The 21,610-nt window shown below is 45.3% G+C and overlaps 1 long non-coding RNA gene across 3 annotated transcripts in view; it reads left to right on the plus strand.

Moving 5' to 3' along the window:
* Nucleotides 1–21,610, plus strand: part of LOC115097997 — a 102,779-nt gene that overhangs the window by 3,168 nt on the left and 78,001 nt on the right. For 2 of the 3 annotated variants that reach the window (XR_003858387.1, XR_003858386.1), the window contains exon 2: nt 2,413–2,485. The exons of the other annotated variant lie outside the window; for it this stretch is intronic. This is a non-coding gene — a long non-coding RNA (uncharacterized LOC115097997). The remainder of the gene's footprint in view (nt 1–2,412; nt 2,486–21,610) is intronic. 3 annotated transcript variants of the gene reach the window in all.

Genomic DNA, 21,610 nt, shown 5'->3' on the forward strand with positions numbered 1-21,610 from the left:
TAAAGCAAGTGAGTGGAGTGAAAGCTGATATCGATTCACACCAATGGACTGAAGCTATCATTCGTTCCCTCCATCAAACGAAGAGGAAGAATCAGATTCTAGTTGCCTATTTAACTTTCCAGAAGAGTTCTGGTAGCTGATTTATCAGGCTAGAGGGTCCTTTCGCTTGGTGACTGTGGCCAAAGTTTGTGGGAGGAAAAACGACAATTGGAAATCACGCAGCATCAGAAAACGTATGAGGAGTGGGTGTAGGCAAACCACTGTCTCACTGTATCATTGCTCATTGCTTGCTCAATGCTCTACCGTGTGTCATTCTGCACAAGCTGAGGGCACATTTATAGGCTGCTATGGTTTCATATCATTGTAATGATATAAAAATGTAATACACTTCCTCAGCCCTACAGCCCACTAATGCTGAGGGGAGCATGACAGAAACTCTGGCTTCCAGTTTCTTATTACCTTATTAGAAGCTGCTCAACATTTGTGCTAATTAGTCTAATAAAAAAGTCATGATTATATATCAGCTACCGTATGTATGTGCGAAACAGTTTGAGTCATACAACAAACCAGATGGATTTCGGCGTTTTAAGTGAAAAAAAAAAAAATCCATCAGACGTTTTGCTGTGGACCTTGGGGCAATCTGCAGAAATCCATGAAAATCCATGGTGGATTTGCCTTTAACCTGCCGGTGGATTTTGGCCAGTGCCTCGTCTCTTTGGGAAAAAAAAGGATTGCAAACCGATTCAGTGAAAATACACAGGCTTTCTGCTGGTCCACCAAATGAATTTGTAAACCCTTTTCAAAGACGTTTACTTATCCTGCGAATATCAACCTGGTGATTCATAAAACAAGTTATATTTTTTCTACAGTCCTTGAGTCACTATAATGAATTCAGGCTATGAAATGTTTAATTTTTATTTTTTTTGCAGTCTTTTTATTTGGAAAAGGTTTACGTTCTTTCCAAATTAGTTCTCCAACAAAGCAGCATTTGTTGCATCAGTTGTAGAGTATAAATTGCTATAAACAGTCCGGTTTTCCAACGTTTTCCATTGTGCAGGGTCTGGAATGTTTAAATGTTTGCAATACATGTCATCTAGACATCTAAATGCTTACAGAGCAGCTATGACTCCAATAAAACAGCAAATAAGATAAAGGGAGATTTCTTCCCCACAGGGATGGAAGTTTAGACAACTGGAGGCCCTAATCAAACACAGAACCCTGCCCATAAATTCTTCCACTGCTCCCCCCTAAAAGTAAAGTTATTCCAGCTGTTTTCCAATGTTTTATCATGTAAAAGGAAAGCACGCTGGGAAACGTGAATTTGTTTGGTGTGCAAGCTTTTTTATTTGAAAGCAGCAGGGGTCTTTTTTTTTGGTTTTTTTTTGTGGTAGTGTGGAGATGAGAGCCCGGTTGTAATTCTCTTGAAGTTTGTCACTCACAGTCCCTTTGCTGCTTTTTTCAATTCCTTCTGGATTTTTTCTCCTTGTAACTTTTACTCCCTAGTCAGAGTAGTTGACTTGTTTCTGCTAGCTTTCTGGGTCACTCCTCAAGACGCGTTACGGCCTCATCATCGTGATAAACAGGGTCTAACGCACGATAGGCGCGCGATGTTTATCGCAAAGCACGTTAGTGTTTAAATATGATAATGAGTTTGCAAAATCTAGAAAATTATGCAAATGAAAGACTCCTACCACATTTCACGATATAATATTGCGTACTAACGCTGGATTTAATGTCAGAAATAACAACACTTCTTTGATTTTCGATAGGTGGTAAAAAACGTTTTTATCGTGCCATAATGGCCATCATCTCGGGATAGCGGTAATTATTAAGCGCAATAAAATGAGGCCTTCTCTCAGACACACCTACACAGCCTTGGTGAGCCAATAAAAACACCTTTTCTTACCTGCCCTGTCTTCCTAAAAATACAAACGACCACCACCACAATCACAACCATAACAGGGAAGGGAGTTTCAAATGCCTCCTATCTGAGCTCCAAGCCCTGCTGGTGGAGCGGGATGGCTCCCGTCATGGCTTGCCATGCAGGCGGTATCGGGAGCGCATCTTTCATCCCCTCACAATATTTCTGGGGATGCCTTATGGAACACATGGTTAAGAGGTATCGCCTGAGATCTCATGCTATCATGGAATTATATCAAGAACTCAGAGGGGATCTGGATCCAGTCGCAGAAAGGTCCCATGCTATGCTAGGGCTCACCAAGCTATTGTGTGTCCTGCATTTTATGGCATCTGGCTCATTCCAAACAACCATCGGGGGAATGTCACAAACAACTTTTTCCTTTAAGGCTCATATCAAGCTTTAGTTTAGCTTCTAGTGTGTAATAGCATGCTGTGGGTTGGTAGTGATACAACAAAGTCACGGTGGTGTGATTCATTCTGTCTTTGCTGCAGGAGATTTGGGATATGGTTCCAGGACCTGGCTTCTCACACCTGTCGCTATTCCCAACATACCAGCAGAGATGAGGTACAACAACCCGCTGTGTCAGAGTTCTCCAAAGCAGATTTTGCTGTTTGGACAGAAAGGAGGTGCTTTCATGTATGCCCCACGCAGAGTAGCAGAGAAAGAGCTTGCATGCTGTGTCTCTCATCTTCTTGCTCTATGTTATGGCATCCCAGTTGACCTTGTTCCAGATCTATCTGAAGATCCCCCATGTCCCCCTGCACATGCTGGGGAGACCACACAGACTGGGCAAAGTAGTCATACAATGCTACTTTACTTGTTAGCCATCATCTAGTCCTTCCCATTGCATGGAAGACAGCCCAACAGAGTGGTTCCGGCTTCAGACATCTGTATCTTTCTTTTACTCACTGGTCCTCTGTCTGGGTCAATGTGTAACAGAAACCACTTAGGCCTAGTTAGGCAACATAGTGATAATAGATCAATAGGTACAACTTACAGTACTACACAAAGTAAACATAAAATACAAACAAAATAAACATAACTGCAAAGAGATTGTTGCTTTCCTAATGTATTTTTGATTGTCAGTCAAAAAGAGTCAAGTCTTGCCATAGCATTCATGTAGGACTGCCAACACAGTATACCTAGCTTGGCATAGCTAATGCCTTTTTGATAGCCTCGGCTACACCATGGACCCTGTCCTAGCCCTCACATGTTGTCAAGATAGTTGCAGAGCTATGATGGAACTCCAGCAGAGCCTATGACATGGAACCCAAATGCTCTATAAGTGAAATAATTCATAAGTAGCTCAGCTTCTTAAAGGCACAGCCTGAAGCTACAAGTTGACAGCTACAATCATCAATCACAGGCTCTCATTTTCTGAGGCAGTGCTGACATCTGAGTGCTTACATAGCAGTCCTTCACTTATTTGGAAGCACATGTCCAATATCATGGCAATCCCAAACTTCTAGCAAAAATAAATGTGTGGCAAATAGTATATACTGGTCAGTACACGTTAGCAAAAACAATCTTTAATTGTAAATACACACACATAAGTGGTACATGTTCAAAAGCAAAATCATCACATATATTCTGAAAACAGGGACCCCATCAGAATATATGTGATGATTTTGCTTTTGAACATGTACCACTTATGTGTGTGTATTTACAATTAAAGATTGTTTTTGCTAACGTGTACTGACCAGTATATACTATTTGCCACACATTTATTTTTGTTGGATTTCCTCTATATGTGTGTGTGCTGTTTACTCCGCCCTTTTCTGTGTGCTCTAATCCCAAACTTCTCCCAGGCCATTGCAAACTAGCTTATCTCTACGCTGACGATATTCAGATCCTGATCCCCATCGAAGAATCGCTCGCAAAAACAATGTTGCACTGGGAATCCTGCCTCCAAAACATCAAACAACTTCTTACAAGTCTCAACCTGATACTAAATTCATCAAAAACGGAACTTCTACTCATCACTCCAGAAAACAGCTCCATCACATACACTCATCCTACCGTACCAAGCACTACACAAGTGAGAGATCTAGGAGTTCAAATTGACAATCACCTAAATCTGAAAGCTAACATCAACAAAACCACCAGAGACTGCTTTTACAAGCTCCAAGTGCTGAAAAGAATACGACCTCTCTTCCACACACATGACTTCAGAACGATCCTACAATCAATCATTTTCGCAAAGCTGGACTATTGCAACACCATCATGCTTGGTCTCCCTTCATCACACACCAAACCATTACAAATGGTACAAAATGCCTCCGCCCGTATACTCACCAACACCAGGAGAAGAGAACACATAACACCTATCTTGATGGACCTCCATTGGCTGCCCATCCACTTCAGAATAATCTACAAGGCCATTCTCACCATTTTCAAAAACATCCATCAATTAGCCCCAATCGATCTCCATATTCCCCTCCGATTACACCATTCCACAAGACCGACAAGAGATGCTTATAAAGGATCACTTCAAGTACCTCCAGCCAAGACTACCAGACACATCACGCTTAGAGATCGGGCATTCTCCACAGCCGGTCCAACATTATGGAACTCCATTCCCCCAGATCTTAGAATGGAACCCAACATTTCAACATTCAAGATAAGACTCAAAACGTGGCTGTTCACGCAGGCCTTTCCTAACTCCAACCCCATCTAATCTCCCTTCACACAACAAGCTCCGCTAGTATTAGCGTTAACAGCCACCTTTCAAAATGTTATTTATACTTATATTTTACTATCTAATCTTCATTTCCCTTCTCATTCCAAGTTATTGTTTTCCCTTGTTTTATGTAACTGCTTTTCTGCACTTTTGTTAAATGGTAAAGTTTCACCCCTGTTTCTTGTGAACCAGCATGATGGGACCACCGTCTTGAATGTTGGTATATAAAAAACTTAAATAAATAAATAAATAAAAAAATAAATCTCATAGGGGTTGTACACAACCATGCATAGCTGGGCTCCTCTACGCCTGCATAACCTAGGCCTTTGTTAGGTGTTCAGCACTCACTCTACTCTGTTTTATTCTCTTCTTTCTCTCTCTCTCTTGCTTGCATAACTTAGCTACAGCTACCATCACTATTGTCCTGGATTACTGTCTGCTACTGGCTCAGCAGACGCCACATGGACACTCAGGACTCAAGCAATCAGACATAATTGAAACAAATCAATTTTGGCTCATTCTGAAATGAGGACGTTCTATGCGATGACCCTGTTAATGGCTGTATACGTGTTTGTCCGTCCCCTATTAATAATTGTGTTGTTCATTTTCCTATTGGCACCAGATTTTTAGAGCATGTTAGGGGGCCAAGAGGAGTTATATATGTATCTTTTTTCTCTCTAATCCAAATATTCCACGAAGAAGAGCGCACGTGTATTTTCTCCTAATAACATCTTGGTTTTGCATCTGTTCTACATCTAATCCACACTCAATTTGTATGACATGTTAGGGAGTCCACGAGGATCAGGAAAAGGATATTTTGGGGGAAGGGGGGGTGAATCCATGTATTCCATGAATATACACACACAGTTATGCCTCTTAATAATAATTTTCCATCCAAGTCACACCAATTTCAGTCCGTCAGGGAAGGGGGAAGGACTGACAGGGCATTTTTTGGCATCTACATATTCTTTGAATACATGCATGTAATTATGTCACCTAATAGCTTTTTGGTTTTCCATCCAACTGATATCACATTATCAGCGCAAGTCACTGAGGATCATGATAGGGGTATTTTATGGAGGAATCCATGTATTGCATGAATACACACATGCAATTATATGACCTAATAACCTTTTTGGTTTTGCATCTGACCCACATCAGATTATCGAGAGATGTCAAGGAGGGGTATTTTTTTTTTGTGTATATGTGTGTGGGGGGGAGAATCCATGATTTCACGAAAACATGCTACACTGCCTAATAACTTTTTGGTTTTGCATCCAAGGCACACCAGTTTTTCAGGAGAGCTAAGAGGAGTCGGACATGGCTATTTTTCCCTGGATCTATGTCAACACGTGCAAAGATTGTGGAAAGTTGACTCTCACAGGTCTATGTCGAACTTCTAGTCTGATGACGATCTGAGGACAATTTTCAAAGTCATGTACTAGTAGATATCGTCCACCTGAAAATTACCATCGGCTAAGAGTATGCCACATGCACTTTTAATTGCGTTTAGGGGAGATGTTCTGGAGGGAGGGATGTTTTGGGTGGGATTTGAAATAATGTGCTTAGATTGCAGTTTTAAATCTACGCACAATTTTTATTTTGTAATAATTGTATTTTTTTATCAAACAGTTCACCACCTCGGGCAGTTCTTGTAGCTGGTGAAGCAGGATATACAAAAGAAAAGAGATGAAAATGCCTTACAAATTCTACCTGCACAGAAAAGCAGGTGCAACCCATGGGACGTTTGAAAGGAAGGTGTGCTTGCACGTCCCCGTAGATACGCGGTGCAAAATCAGTGGGTAAAAAGTACCCGTGGACAGTGCCCCATAGTGAACCGTTTGGCAATAACCCTCTTTATGGGGGGTTTTTTTTTTGTTGCCTTCTCTAACAGAATAATATACAATCGAATAAGAAACTGACTTCTTTCAGTTTTGTCTGATTGGGTTGAATGTCCCTTTCAGAAAGATGAAGGCACAGTGAACACACAGTGAAACATTGTACAGTGTGAACAGTGAAACTGTGACCTTTACTGAGAACTCATTCCAACTAGGGAGGGTCAACGTTTCTTACTGGAGGGGGGGGAGAGAGAGAGAGAGAGTTCAGATTAGATCCATACTTTGTCCTCGGCTTAGGGAAGGGGGTTAGGAAAGGACCAACATTTGGGTTGTATCGGGGCCTAACAACTCCACAAATGATGGCGATGCAATGAACACCCTACAGTGAAAGCCATCACAACAAAAATAACCCAGCAATTCCTCCCTTTCCCCCCACAGAGGAGAAGACCTTCAGGCGGGATTTTTTTTTTGTCACCGTTCTTACTGTAAAGCAGAAATCACCTTACTCAGCTGTTTGTGAGGTAACAAAGAAAAAAAATCCCTTCCTAAAAAAAAAACCAACTGATTAGGGATATGCAAGCCAATGAAATTTGTTTCAGTTCATTTTTTTGTCTGAAGATTGAAGTTTGTTTTTTTTACGGGGGGTGTTCAGTTTGTTTAATGTTTATTTAGGTTTGGTTCATTTCCTGAACCAAAGTAAACATTAACCCCCCCCCCCCTGAAAAATTAAAAAAAAAACCCTCAAAATAAGGCTCTCCAACCCCCCTTCTGCCTCCCAAGAAAGCAGCTGAGCCAAGCCCAGCCAAAGCCTCCCCAGGCTTCTCAGATCCCCCCTCTTATCACCCAAAAGAAGTTGCAGGACTGAAGCCTACACAGTTAGACTGAGCCAAGCTCAGCCAGGCATCCCTAGGCAATTCTGATCCCCTTCCTGCCCCCCCAAAATTTGCTGGGGCAGAGTCATGCATTTGGGTTGTAAAAATCCAAGGGGGTGATTCAGGATGGGGTTTGAAGTTCTGGGGCTGAATATATCTGCTGATCTTAAAGGTGGCCAAACTGGTAGATTAGGCAACAGCAAAAGCCAGAAGGATGCATGGGTGCCAGCAGGAAAAAGGAGGGGATATTGCCTGTGTATAGATCTCTGGTGAGACCTCATTTGAAGTACTGGGTACAGTTCTGAAGACCCCAATTTCCAAAGGATTTATTTATTTATATATAAACTTTGGCTTTTCCACCTTTTTCGAGGAAGGGCCTCAAGGCAGATTACAATTAAATGTAAATTAATCAACAGCTTACAGTCACATATAAGTCAGATAGTTACATTAACATTAGCCCCCACAGTCACTTGCAATCCCAATTCAATGATTTACAGCCACAGTTGTTTCGAATCCCGGCCGCGGGACTCCATGGCCGGGCTCTCACCTCCTCTGCTGCCGGCTCCCGCAGATTCATGGCGTCCTCCACCCTTCCCTGGGCCGCGGCTGGGCCTCTCCGCGGCGGCTTCTCCACGAGGGAGACGCCGCCGAGCTCTTCCGGCAAACCCCGCCCATTAGGCATGCCCGCGCACAAGGGCTCAGTATTTAAAGGGGCGGCGGCGGGAAACCTCGGCGCGGCTCCTAGAATGACGACAGACGCCGGTGGGTATTTAAATCCAGCATCTACTTCCATGCTTTGCCTTTGCAACAGGGTTCACTCTCTGGAGTTGCTAGTTGCTGTTCATCTGTTCATGAGTTCCTGCCTTCGTGTTCCTGATCAAGTTCCTGCTCTGTCCCAGCTCTCCTGCTCCAGCTCCTGCTTCCACCTCGGCTTGTCTTCTTGGTTCTTGACTTCAGCTTGGCTCCTGGTAATTCCTTTCTGCTGCCTGTCCTGATCCTTGGTTTGTCTCCGTGTTGCGTCCATCGCTGCTCGACGCCCTCACTCCGCCCTCCTTACCACAGTGGCGACTCCCTCCAGGCCTGATGGACAGTTTGCTGCCGCGGCATCTTCTTGCCGTCTTCCTCCGGCATCCCCGGAGCGGCATGACACTGTGGATCCGCCATGTTCTTGATGACATAGAGCGCGCGCGCGCTCCAAATAATGTACCAGCAAGGGCGCGAACCTCGGGGGCATCCCCCTGAACTGACACCATCCGCTTCCAATATAAAAGGTCTCAGTATTTGCTAACGAATTGAGTTAGCAAGGATTCGTCCAAGCTACTCTGCCTCCTCGGACTTACCAGGGGTACCCGCTCCTCGGGGGCCTCGCTCTCTTTTCTCTATTTCAGATTGCCGATAGGAACCGGTACTCGCTCCTCGAGGGCCCATGTTCCTGAACACTCTGAAGATTCTCTACTGCCTGGAAGCCATCGCAGATACAGACATTTGTGAGTTACCATCGCTCTCTCAGAGCTTTCCCTGGAACCAGGTATTCGCTCCTCGAGGGCCTAACCCTTTCCAGCTACTGAGCTTTCTAAAGACCTTATGTGAGATCTGTCATCCAGTTCTGGCTATGAACACAGCACACCCTGTCTACTCACTATCTATAGTTTCTCTACAGCTCAGCAACCCTGGGTTCGCTATTCCAGTACCTGAGGGACTTCAGCCCTGCCAGGCATATCAGCTCACTACTGCCACCTCTGGTGGTTCTACTAACCTGTCTAATAAAAGGATTATCTGTGTCTGTCTCCGTACTCAAACCTAGCCGGTGGTCCCTCTCAGGATATCCTCCTGGGGGTGCAGTCATCTGCCATCGGCCCAAGGATTCACCTATCTACATTCCTCTACAGCTGAATGTCCTCTCCAAGCACTCCGCTGGTAATAGATGGCTACTCCTTCCCCACCAGGAGTCTTCAGCAACAGATTCATTACAGTTTGTTACTACTCCCTCTACAGGAGCTGAGCATATCAGTATACTAACTTCTCCTTCCTCAGGAGTAGATTATAACAGATTGCTAACTCCGTACGGAGATTCATAACAGATTGTTAACTCCCCCTCTAGAGGTGTCATTCACAACCAGCTTGCTCACTCCTCCCCTTTATAGGAGTTTAACCAGAGGAGCTTGCTCATAACAAGATCGCTAACTCCTCCTATCACAGGAGCAGATTCCTAACAGAATGCTAACTCCCTAGAGGTTCCTAACACTCTGGTCTCCGCTAGTCTGCTGCCTGCCCCGACATCCGGTCCGTATCTTCGACTTGCATCGCTGCTGCCTGCCATGACCTCTGGATTTCTTCTGGCTCCGCTCCACCTCCGCCTGCCTCAGACAGTTCTTCAGACTCTCTTCGCCAGGAGACCCCACTTAGTCCTGCTGATCTCCGAGCCCTGATCCGCCTCCTGGCTATGGGTTCCGCTGTGGGCCTTCCTTCAGCGGTCTGTCTTCATCTCCTAGCCAGCTCAAGGGTTCACTACCATAACAGTTACAGTTTGCAAAGGCCATGGACCCGGCGGACCTTTTGGGCCTCCAGGCCTTTTGGCCTCCCCGGTATAGCTCAAAGGCTACAGCAGCAATAACACTGCTTGGATGTATTGGCAGCTACTGTTGAAAGACTGGCAACCCGTCTGGACTCAACACCGCCAGTGGTAACTCCGCCTCCGGTACCTGTTCCCACTCCAGGTCCGACTACATCGATGCATCTACTGGCTCCACCCCGTTATTCAGGGGAAGCTAAGCAGTGTCGGGGCTTCCTCAATCATTGCTTCATGCGATTTGCTCTCCAGCCATCTCAGTTTCCATCCATCCAGGTGAAAACCACCTACATATTATCCTTGTTGGATGGGAGGGCCCTGGCTTGGGCCTCTCCATTATGGGAACGAAATGATCCACTGCTGGGAAGTCTTCAACAGTTTGTACAAAGCTTTAAACAAGTTTTTGATCACCAGTCCACTGCAGCCGTGGAGCTTCTGCACCTGCACCAAGGTTCTCGACCACTGGCTGACTACGCCGTCGAGTTTTGCACTCTGTCGACTGAGCTAGGTTGGCGCAAGGACAGCCTATGCAGTATTTTCTTGGAAGGACTGTCCTCTCGCATAAAGATGAACTTGCGGCAAAAGATCTTCCTGATGACCTCGAAAGCCTGATTGATCTGTCTGGAAGGATTGATCACAGGCTCCAACAACGGGCTCGAGAAGTTAAACCAGCTCGTAGACCGGTCACACTGGCTCCGGCCTTCTCACATCCGGCTCACCCGAACAGTCAGGGTGACGAACCCATGCAACTGGGGCGCAGCCCTCTTACTCCTGAAGAGAGGAAATGCCGCCGATCACTAGGCCTCTGTTTGTGTTGCGGAGGTAAGGGCCATTTACTGCTCAGTGTGGTGAGTGGCCGGAAAACTCCAGGGCCTAGGCGTCATCGGGGAGCTGTCCCTAGGCTGTGTCAATCCTGCTCCTTAATGTACAGTACCTGTGACTCTCGAGTACCCAGGAGGGATGTTCTCCACTCTTGCTTTCGTAGACTCCGGAGCAGGAGGGAACTTTATCCTTGCAGATTTGGTACAACAGTTGCAACTTTCTGTACTTCCCCGCAAACCTCCACTACGAATTTCATCAATCTGTGGTACAATACTCCCAGGGTGTGTCTCTGCTACCACAACACCCTTGATTCTTCGCACTGGAGTGCTCCACATGGAAGAGATCTCGTTTCTGATCTTAGAGAAAGCCATCCATCCAATTGTTTTGGGCTTACCGTGGCTTCAAAAGCATTCTCCTATCATCCACTGGGATACAATGCAGATAGCGGCTTGGAGTCCACACTGCTTTTTGTCCTGTTTACCAACAGTACCATGGCCCTGCATAAATCTAATGGCCACCCCACTCGCACTACAACCACAGTATGTTGACTATATGGACTTATTTTCTAAAGAGATGGCTGAAATTCTACCAGAGCATCGACCATTTGATTGCGCTATAGATTTACTGCCTGGCACAACTCCACTTCGGGGGCAAGTATACCCCTTGTCTCTTCCGGAGACACAGGCCATTGCCAGCTACATCAAAGAAAACTTATATCGAGGATTCATTCGCCCTTCTAATTCTCCAGCTGGGGCTGGCTTCTTTTTCGTTGCTAAGAAAGACGGCTCCTTCAGGTCTTGCATCAACTAGAGGGCTCAATGCCATCACACATCAAGACAGGTATCCATTATCACTCATCCCAGAACTGCTGGACCGACTACAAGGAGCCAAGGTCTTCACCAAACTCGAACTCCATGGGGCCTACAACCTTGTACGAATCCTCCCAAGAGACGAATGGAAGACTGCTTTCAATACTCGTGACGGACACTACGAGTACCTCGTCATGCCGTTCGGGCTATGCAATGCTCCTGCAGTTTTCCAAAACCTGATGAATGAGGTACTATGGGACATGCTCCTTCATCCGTCATTGTTTATTTGGATGATGTCTTAATCTACTCAAAAGATATTACTACGCACCGCCAACAAGTGAAGCAGGTCCTACAGCGACTCAGGGACAATCGTCTGTTTGCCAAGTTGGAGAAATGCTTGTTTGAGCAGGAGTCATTACCCTTCTTGGAGTATATATCTTCAACTGGATTTCATCTGGACCCGGATAAAGTATCTGCTATTAGAGATTGACCCCGACCTGTGGGAGTTAAGGCCCTCCAGTGATTCCTCGTCTTCACTAATTTCTACAGGCAATTTATACCTCACTATTCTCAGAGGGTGGCTCCCCTCACGGCCCTTACAAAGAAGGGAGCCAATGCCAAAGATTGGCCCTTAACAGCACTTCAAGCTTTCGAAGACCTAAAGAAAGCCTTTTTACTGGACACTTGCCTTCATCATCCGGACCCCCAACGACCCTTCATAGTGGAGGTGGACGCATCAGACCTAGCAGTTGGAGCAGTACTCAGTCAGATCTCCAACAAGGGCAAGCGATTCCCCTGTTCATACTTCTCTCTGAAGTTCTCTGCCGCAGAAAAAAAATATGGTATCAGCGATAAGGAGCTTCTGGCTATCAAACTAGCCTTCGAGGAGTGGCGACAATGGTTGGAGGGGGCCCAACATTCGATACTGGTATACACGGACCACAAGAATTTGGAATTTCTGTGCCGTGCACAGCGTCTGAATCCAAGACAAGCTCGCTGGTCCCTGTTCTTCAGCCGTTTTCACTTCTCACTACGTAACAGACCAGCATAAAAGAATATATGTGCTGATGCTCTATCCCGCACTACTGACACCGAGGATACTCCTAATCCACCTCAATATATTTTGGATCCTGCAAAGGTCATGGTGGCAGCCACGGAAGTAGCTCCTCCCGGTAAGACAGTAGTGCCAACTCGTCTAAGAAAGAAAGTTCTTTCGTGGGCCCATGATTCTCTGACTGCAGGGCATCTGGGTAGAGCACGGACTTTGGAGCTGCTCACTCGGTATTACTGGTGGCCTCACATTGGAAGGGACGTTCAGCTCTATGTCAGCTCCTGTCCTAACTGTGCCAAACAGAAGCCTTTGCCAGGTCGTCCTTGGGGCCTTCTTCAGCCACTCCCCATTCTTGCTGAACCGTGGACCCATCTGTCCACAGACTTTATAGTGGATCTGCCGCCATCCGAAGGAAAAACTGTCATCTGGGTTACAGTGGACAGGTTTTCTAAAATGGTCCACTTTGTCCCATTACCCAAACTTCCTTCAGCACCTGAGTTGGCCCAGCTGTTTACGCAACATATCTTTCGCCCTCATGGACTGCCCCTCCACATTGCTTCCGATAGAGGCCCTCAATTCACGGCAAGGTTTTGGAGGGCTCTCTGTAAAAAGTTTGGAGTTCGTCTAGATTTCACTTCTGCATTCCATCCCCAGAGTAATGGACAAGTGGAGCGAACCAATCGCTCACTAAAGACTTTTCTCCGAGCTTTCGTAGGAGACAAGCAGGATGATTGGGTGTCTATATTACCATGGGCTGAATTTTCTTACAATCATCATGTCCACTCAGCCACAGGGATGTCTCCCTTTCAGCTTGTCTATGGGAGGCAACCCAAACCACCTTTAACTCTCCTGCTATCTGTGCCATCTCCTGCAGCTCAAGTATCTGCTCAGCAGCTTCATTCTCTCTGGGAATCCATACAACTCAAACTGCAGCAAACAGCTGCCATCGCTAAAAAGAACGCTGATAAACATCATCCATCCCAAGTTTATTTTCCTTGTTTTTTGTAACTTTCCCTCTCCCTTTTTCTGATTCACTGTATTTAAAGTTCAAGGTTCTTATTGAAAATATTGTTTTTTACGTTACGTTATGCTTTACACTCCTTGTTATTTGTAAACCGGGTTGATGTGATGCCTATCATGAAACTCGGTATAACAAAAACAATAAATAAATAAATAAATAAATCACCGTCCAGCTCCCTTGTTTCACCCTGCAGGCAGAGTATGGTTAAGTACAAAGCATATTCATCTGTGCATTCCCACGATGCGCCTAGCTCCTAAATACATTGGCCCATTCGTGGTCTCAGAGAGGATCGGTACTGTTTCCTACCATCTACGTCTTCCTAGCACATTGAGGATTTACAATGTGTTTCACGTATCACTGCTCAAAACTTTGGTTCTCTCAATCTTCCATCTAAGATCTCCTTTCCCCTCCGAAACAGCTGCTGAAGATGAAACTATCTATCAAGTACAAGAGGTCTTAGATGTACGCTTCCACCATCGTAGATGGGAATACTTATTGTCTTGGGAAGAATGTGGCCCTGAAGACAACACTTGGGAACCTGCTGTCAACATCCTGGACAAATCCCTCCTTTCCCAATTTCATCAAGACCATCCGGACCAACCAGACCCCCAAGGAGGGGGCATAAGAGGGGGGTACTGTTACGAATCCTGGCCGTGGGACTCCATGGCCGGGCTCTCACCTCCTCTGCTGCCAGCTCCCGCCAATTCGTGGTATCCTCCGCCCTTCCCTGGGCCTTGGCTGGGCTTCTCCACTGTGGCTTCTCCACAAGGGAGATGCCTCCAAACTCTTCCGGCAAACCCCGCCCATTAGGCATGCCCGCACGCAAGGGCTCGGTATTTAAAGGGGCTGCGGCAGGAAACCTCGGCCTGGCCCCTAGAATGACGACAGACGCCGGTGGGTATTTAAATCCAGTGTCTACTTCCATGCTTTGCCTTTGCAACAGGGTTCACTCTCTGGAGTTGCTAGTTGCTGTTCATCTGCTCCTGAGTTCCTGCCTTCGTGTTCCTGATCCAGTTCCTGCTCCGTTCCAGCTCTCCTGCTCCAGCTCCTGCTTCCACCTCGGCTTGTCTTCTTGGTTCTTGACTTCGGCTTGGCTCCTGGTAATTTCTTTCTGCTGCCCGTCCTGATCCTTGGTTTGTCTCCCGTCTCCGCTAGTCTGCTGCCTGCCCCGACATCCGGTCCGTATCTTCGACTTGCATCGCTGCTGCCTGCCACGACCTCTGGACTTCTGGCTCCGCTCCACCTCCGCCTGTGGGCCTTCCTTCAGCGGTCTCTCTTCATCTCCTAGCCGGCTCAAGGGTCCACTACCATAACAGTAACAACAGTAGCATTAAAAGATATAAACCGGATGGAATTGATCCAGAAGGCAGTCACCAAAATAGTCAATGATTTTCATCATAAAGCGTATGGGGAAAGACTTAAAGACTTAAACATGTATACCCTGGAGGAAAGGGGAAATATGATGGACACATTTAAATACCACTAAGGTCTCCATGAATAGGAGATGGGACTTTTTAACAATGGGTCATTGGATGAAGGTGAAAATGAGTAAAATCAGGACTAATTTAAGGAACTATTTCCTTATGGAGAGGGCATATGGGGTGGCTTTGCAGTGCAGACGGGGGCTGTTCTGGAGTTCCAGGAAAGCACGGGGCAAGCACACAGGATCTCTGAGGCTGAGGAAGGGGATATAAAGCTGAGCAGGAAATACAAACAGGCAGACTGGACGGGCTGGTATGGTCTTTTTCAGCCATCATCTGTGTTTTAGAAAAGAAGCTGAAGATATCTTTTTAAGCAGGTTTTTGATTAATTGTAAGTTTTATCATTTTAACATGTTATTATGACTTGAATGTTGTTTTAATGTTGTTTTTATTTTTTATTTTATTTAGCTCACACCTTTTCATTTGTAGCCCAAGGCGAGTTACATTCAGCTACTGTAGGTATTTCCCTATCCCCAGAGGGCTTACAATTTAAAGGATCCGTTGGCTAAAGTTTTTCCCCTGTTCTGTATATATGGGAGAAACGCTTAGCAACTCATGTCCTCAGTTTGTAAACGAGACAATGACGTGACTTGCCCAGGGTCACAAGGCACGTCAGTGGGATTTTAACTCTGGCTTCCCTAGTACTCCGGCCACTGTGCTAACCACGAGCCTGCTCTAGCTTGTACTCTGTCCTGAACACTGGGTTTATGGAAGTTTGCGTTAGCTAAGAACTTACACATAAATAGAGAAATAAATCATGTTCCATGTTTCTATGAGGGCATAAAAAGGCCATCTGGTGCGATCAGTCTGTGCAGTTATTCTGTCCACACTGCTAAGCAGGTAGAAGTAGCCGGGAACTCATTGATTATGATTTGAAGGAGACGAGAAGCATACTAATTAAACATGGTGCGATCTAAATGTGAATAACTGAATTAGTGCTGGGGAGACCGGACGGGTCTGCATGAGAGGCACCAGACGTTCCCTCCTGCTCTTGGGGGGGGGGGGGGGGTGTCACAATTTTGATACAAGAAAGCAACCGCTGCATTCTCCCTTACAGAGTTAATATAAAGTTTTCACAGTCGATTGTTTCCTCTTGAATATATGTAAGCCTGTTACTTCTGACTGATTCTCCATAGACATTTCTGGTGGTCATTTAGTTTAAATGTTACAGTTTTTGTAAGCAAGTGCCATAGAAAAGGCAAAGTTGTTATTATTATTATCCAAAATGCGTAGAACTGGCTTTCTATCAAGTGTAAAATTAATAAACAAGTTTAAAAAACTCGACTTAAACCCTCCCTTTCCCAGTAATTTAGAAAATGGGAGACTGCAGTTCTAGTTTAGACTCCCTAAGGTCAAATACATTTGAAAGAAGGAAATGCTATTTTCTGGAGTAAGGAATGCCTCCTGCCTATGATTGATTGAAGCCAGAAGATGTACTTGGGGTAGAGATCCAGGGATAGTCCATTTCACCATGGAGGCAGTAGCACATTTAAAACAAATCGGAGAAAATTCCTTTTCACTCAATGCACAATTAAGCTCTGGAATTCATTGCCAGAGGATGCGGTAAAGGCAGCTAGTGTAGCTGGGTTTGAAAAAGGTTTGGATAAGTTCCATAAACTGCCATTAATCAATAAGGAATAGCCACTGTGTGTTGTCGGCATTAGCAGCTTGGGATCTATCTAATGTTTGGGTAATTACCAGGTACTTGTGACTTGGATTGGCCACTGTTGGAAGCAGGATGCTGGGCTTGATGGACCCTTGGTCCGACCCAGTATGGCATGTTCTTATGTTCTTAAGTTTATAGCACAGCGAAAGGTGGGTGAGTGTCTAATACAGCGTCCTGTCATCAAAGGGAGAGCTGCGAGGGTCACCCCAGATCTCCCTGTACTCAGAAAGTCTTCTCCCACTCTGTGATCTTGGCAAAGCCCTTCTGAGGACAGGCTTCTTTCTTCTTTTATTCTCGTTCCCTCTTTTGCTTAGCAAAAGAAGGCAGGAAAGGGCCAGAATGGCCCAACCATCTTGTTTCAGCTGTGGAGGGGAAGAAAACTGCTGAGCATTATGATTGCTGAAGGGAAGTGGTGCTGAGAGCAGTGATTTTTAAGCAGGTGAGATATTTTTTTGTTGCAATACATTTTATATGTTTAGCTTTGGGAAGGCGGAGCCAGAATTCAACGCCAGGTTAACTAGTTGTGCAAATGTGGACCAAAGAAGTGGAGCTGTCATTTTTAACCATGTTTCCTGCAAGTTTGCTAAAATGTACTTTCATTATTAAATTGGTAAGAAAAAAAAATCTGGGTTATCACATTTTAGGGAAAATATGGTCCAGCCAGTAAGCCCAAATTATTTGGCTTGACATTGGAGATTATATTTAGTCAGGCATTTGATAAAATTCCTTATGAGAGGCTTCTAGGAAAAGTAAAAAGTCATAGGATAGGGGGTGATGTCCTTTCATGGAGCCATACAGAGGCATTATGACATTTTCCGTTCTATTAACCATTCCCTTCCTAATAATTCCTAACATTCTATTTGCTTTTTTGACTGCCGCAGCACACTGAACCGATGATTTTAAAGTAAACTGAATAACCTATTATGATGTACTTTATGTTTACATTGTAATCTCCTTAGTTCAATATGTTTGCTATAAGTGCCCTAGAAATATTTTAAATAAATAAAACTCCCATACCAAAACAGCACCAAATGCTTGCACTCAAGCATTAACAACCCTACCTTTGAAAAGACAACACTACAAATATGACACCAGGGTCTAAAACACCAATACACCTCCTATGAGGAAAACAAAATAAGTCAGGCTGCTGTATCCCTACACAGAAACTACATGCCAGCAGAATATGTGTAGAACACAGACGGATCGACACCAAATATAGAATAAAATATAAACAGAAATGTGCAGACAAAAACTGTACTGGAAACTGCATGAAGCCAGATCTGCATGCAGTGCAACGATGGAAAAATAGAAACACCATCATTCCTCATAAAACAATAATAAATCAAGTAATATAACAATCAAAAAAGTAAAGCTATACTAACAGAAAGAATAAATATTTCAAAATGGCTGATGAACAGGACATCAACATTTTTTTTAATGTTCTCAAAAAAACAATAAAATATTTCAAAACAAGACACATAAATAACATTCATCAGTTAAATCTAATAAGAATACAAAAAATTCCCCACTCTCCATACCTGATATCTTTTGATTTCCATTTACCCTAAAATTGTTGTGGATGGGGGGGGGGGGGGGGGGAGGGCACACAAACGTTATCCTCTCTCTCACACATATACCGCATGTCCATTCTCTCTCACATATACACTGTCACGTACACACACCCCCACAACATCTGTCTCTCACAGACATTGACTCAAACACAAGCTCGTACTCTCCTGGATTCCCTCATACACACACACACCCAGGCATGCACACATTCATTCTCTCTCACACACACACACACACACAAAGGCAGGCACCCATTCTCACACAGACAGACCCCAGGAAGGCACCCATTCATTCACACATAACCCCCCCCCCCCCCAGGCAGACTCCCATTCATACACCTGCACTCACTGAAGGCAGGCCCCCCTCTCTCTATTTTCCCAGCAACCTCGGAGCCTCTCTCATTTCTCTGCTGCTGCTGTCACTGCTGCCACGTGGCTATTGGGGAGGCGCTGAAGCCCGTTCTGCTGCCTCCTCTGTGCAGGCCCCGTGGAACAAAAGATTTGTGGGGCTTCCAGGTCCTCCATGCTGATCTCATACATGGCGAGATCAGCTTAGAGAAAGTGCTACTCTTGCACATTCCCAAAAATTACATGTGCCAATCAGTAAAAAGTAATTTATGTTTTTTTACATTTGCTGTTTGATCTTAGTTTTCTAATCGGTTGGTTCAGGCTTTTTTTTTTCCACCTTCCCTTTCTTGATCTTTTGCCAATTCCTTTCACAGGGTCTCTTTTTTTCTGTTTCTTTTCTCTCCACCTGTCTTCTTCCCTTAAACACACACTCAGGTTCTCAATCTCACACGCTGTCTCTCACACACACACACACACACTCAGGCTCTCATTCGCACATGCTGTCTGTAATACACACACACACTCAGGCTCTCATTGTCACACGCTGTCTCTCTCACACACACACAGTCAGGCTCTCATTCGCACATACTGTCTGTAACATATACACACACTCAGGCTCTCATTCGCACATGCTGTCTGTAATACACACACACACTCAGGCTCTCATTGTCACACGCTGTCTCTCTCACACACACACAGTCAGGCTCTCATTCTCACATGCTGTCGCTCAACTCAATCTTTCAACTCACTCTCATACACACACACACACTCTACAGGGCCTCAGCCTCTCTCTCACCTCTAGGCCTCCTCTTCTTGGGCTGCCGCGAGATGGGATCCACAGCGGCTGTGCCACAAACGCAGGATGCAGCTCCTCTTCTGCACGCAGCGGATGCTCCTCCTCCTTCCTGCCTATGCGGCTCTGGCAACGTTTTTCTTCCGGGGCCGCACAGGCAGGAGGGAGGAGGAGCATCTGAAAGTGACTTTTTCTTCGGGCCATGATGGCACCACGGTCCCGCTAATCTTCCTGCTGTGCGCTGCCCCCGCCCCCTTGGTATGCCATTAGGACAGTGTGAGGTGGACGCCACAGTGGTATTCTGAGAGGGGCATTTTTTGCCTCCTCGAAATTCTGCCGCCTGAAGCTGCCGCCTCACCCTGCCTCATTCTAGAACTGCCCTTGGCGGCGGAAGCTCAGTCGGCTCTGGGCCTGACATGGCGCTTTCCGGCACTGGGGGAGGTCTCCTGCTCCAGGGCGCCTGGTGTGCTGGGTGCCACTGGCGTCAGCTGTTCCTGCTGAAACAGACAGCCTTCCTTCACTCTGCTCCCTGGGCTTTCCCTAGACATGCATGTGGGCTGACTGAGCTGTCTTAAAGGGCCAGTGGCGGGAATCCTGCAGAGGCGCCTCCTTATGACATCAAGGTGCCTCTGGTATATAAAGCCTGCCTTCCTCGGATGCTACAGCAATACATCTAACTCTTTGGAGTACCTGCTTGCCATGATGTTCCTGGTTCTGTCTTCGTTCCAGTGCCTTGTCTTCATGTTCCTGCTTCCTCCCTGCATCTTCGGCATTCCTGTGTTCTTGTCCTGTGGTCTTCGTTCGTCTTCTGTGTCTTCCTGCTGTTCCGCCTTGCCTCCTGTTCCTGGATTGACTTTTCGGCTTGACCTCGGCTCGTGTTCATCTGGATTCCTGGCTTGACCTCGAACTGCTTCTTGACCATGTTGTCTGCTGCCTGCCCTGACCTCAGCATGGACTGACTTTGTCTTCTTCCTGCAGGCCTTCGACCTCTTCAGCAACAGATTCTTCTCTCCACAGAGGCCTGTGCCTAAGTCCAGCTGTGAGGACCTGCAGGGCTCCTCCCTGTGGGTAACGCCAACCTTACCTCGGTCCAAGGGTCCACTTCCGCAACACTCCTGCAATTTATCACAATCTGCTTGTGATTTAACTACTCTGAACAATTTTGTATCATCTGCAAATTTGATTATCTCACTCATCATATTCCTTTCCAGATCATTTATAAATATATTGAAAAGTAAGGGTCCCAATACAGATACCTGAGGCACTCCACTGTCCACTCCCTTCCACTGAGAAAATTGTCCATTTAGTCCTACTCTCTGTTTCCTGTCTTTTAGCCAGTTTGTAATCCACGAAAATGTATCGCTACCAATCCCATGACTTTTTACTTTTCCTAGAAGCCTCTCATGAGGAACATTGTCAAACGCCTTCTGAAAATCCAAGTACACTACATCTACCGGTTCATCTTTATCCACATGTTTATTAACTCCTTCAAAAAAGTGAAGCAGATTTGTGAGGCAAGACTTGCCCTGGGTAAAGCCATGCTGACTTTGTTCCATTAAACCATGTCTTTCTATATGTTCTGTGATTTTGATCTTGAGAATAGTTTCCACTATTTTTCCTGGCACTGAAGTCAGGCTCACCAGTCTATAGTTACCCGGATCATCCCAGAGCCCTTTTTAGATATTGGGGTTACATTGGCCACCCTCCAGTCTTCAGGTACAATGGATGATTTTAATGATAGGTTACAAATTTTTACTAATAGATCTTAAATTCCTTCACGATTCCCCTTCACTTCCATTATTCTCCCATGGTCCCTCCCCTCCCTAGTTAGTCCCCCTATCCCTTTGCTTACTTAAGTACCTCTTACCCCTCAATTGTATATAAACCATCGTATATAATCCATTGTATATAAACCATATATATAACTATTGAACTAACAGTTGACTCCCTTTTGCCTTTCCAGTTAGTCTAATCATGTCCTAGCTTGTCACCCCTGACCTCTTTACTACTTAATCTCCTTTTACTCCGACTCCTCATACTTCCAAGTTATTTTCCCCTGTTCATTGTAACTTTGCCTCCTTTCCGTGTTATGCTACCCGAGTTACATGTAAACCAATGTGATATTTATATGAATGTCGGTATAGAAAAGTTTTTAAATAAATAAATACATT

The sequence above is a fragment of the Rhinatrema bivittatum genome, chromosome 8, assembly GCF_901001135.1.
Source record: "Rhinatrema bivittatum chromosome 8, aRhiBiv1.1, whole genome shotgun sequence".
NCBI classification, from domain to species: domain Eukaryota; kingdom Metazoa; phylum Chordata; class Amphibia; order Gymnophiona; family Rhinatrematidae; genus Rhinatrema; species Rhinatrema bivittatum.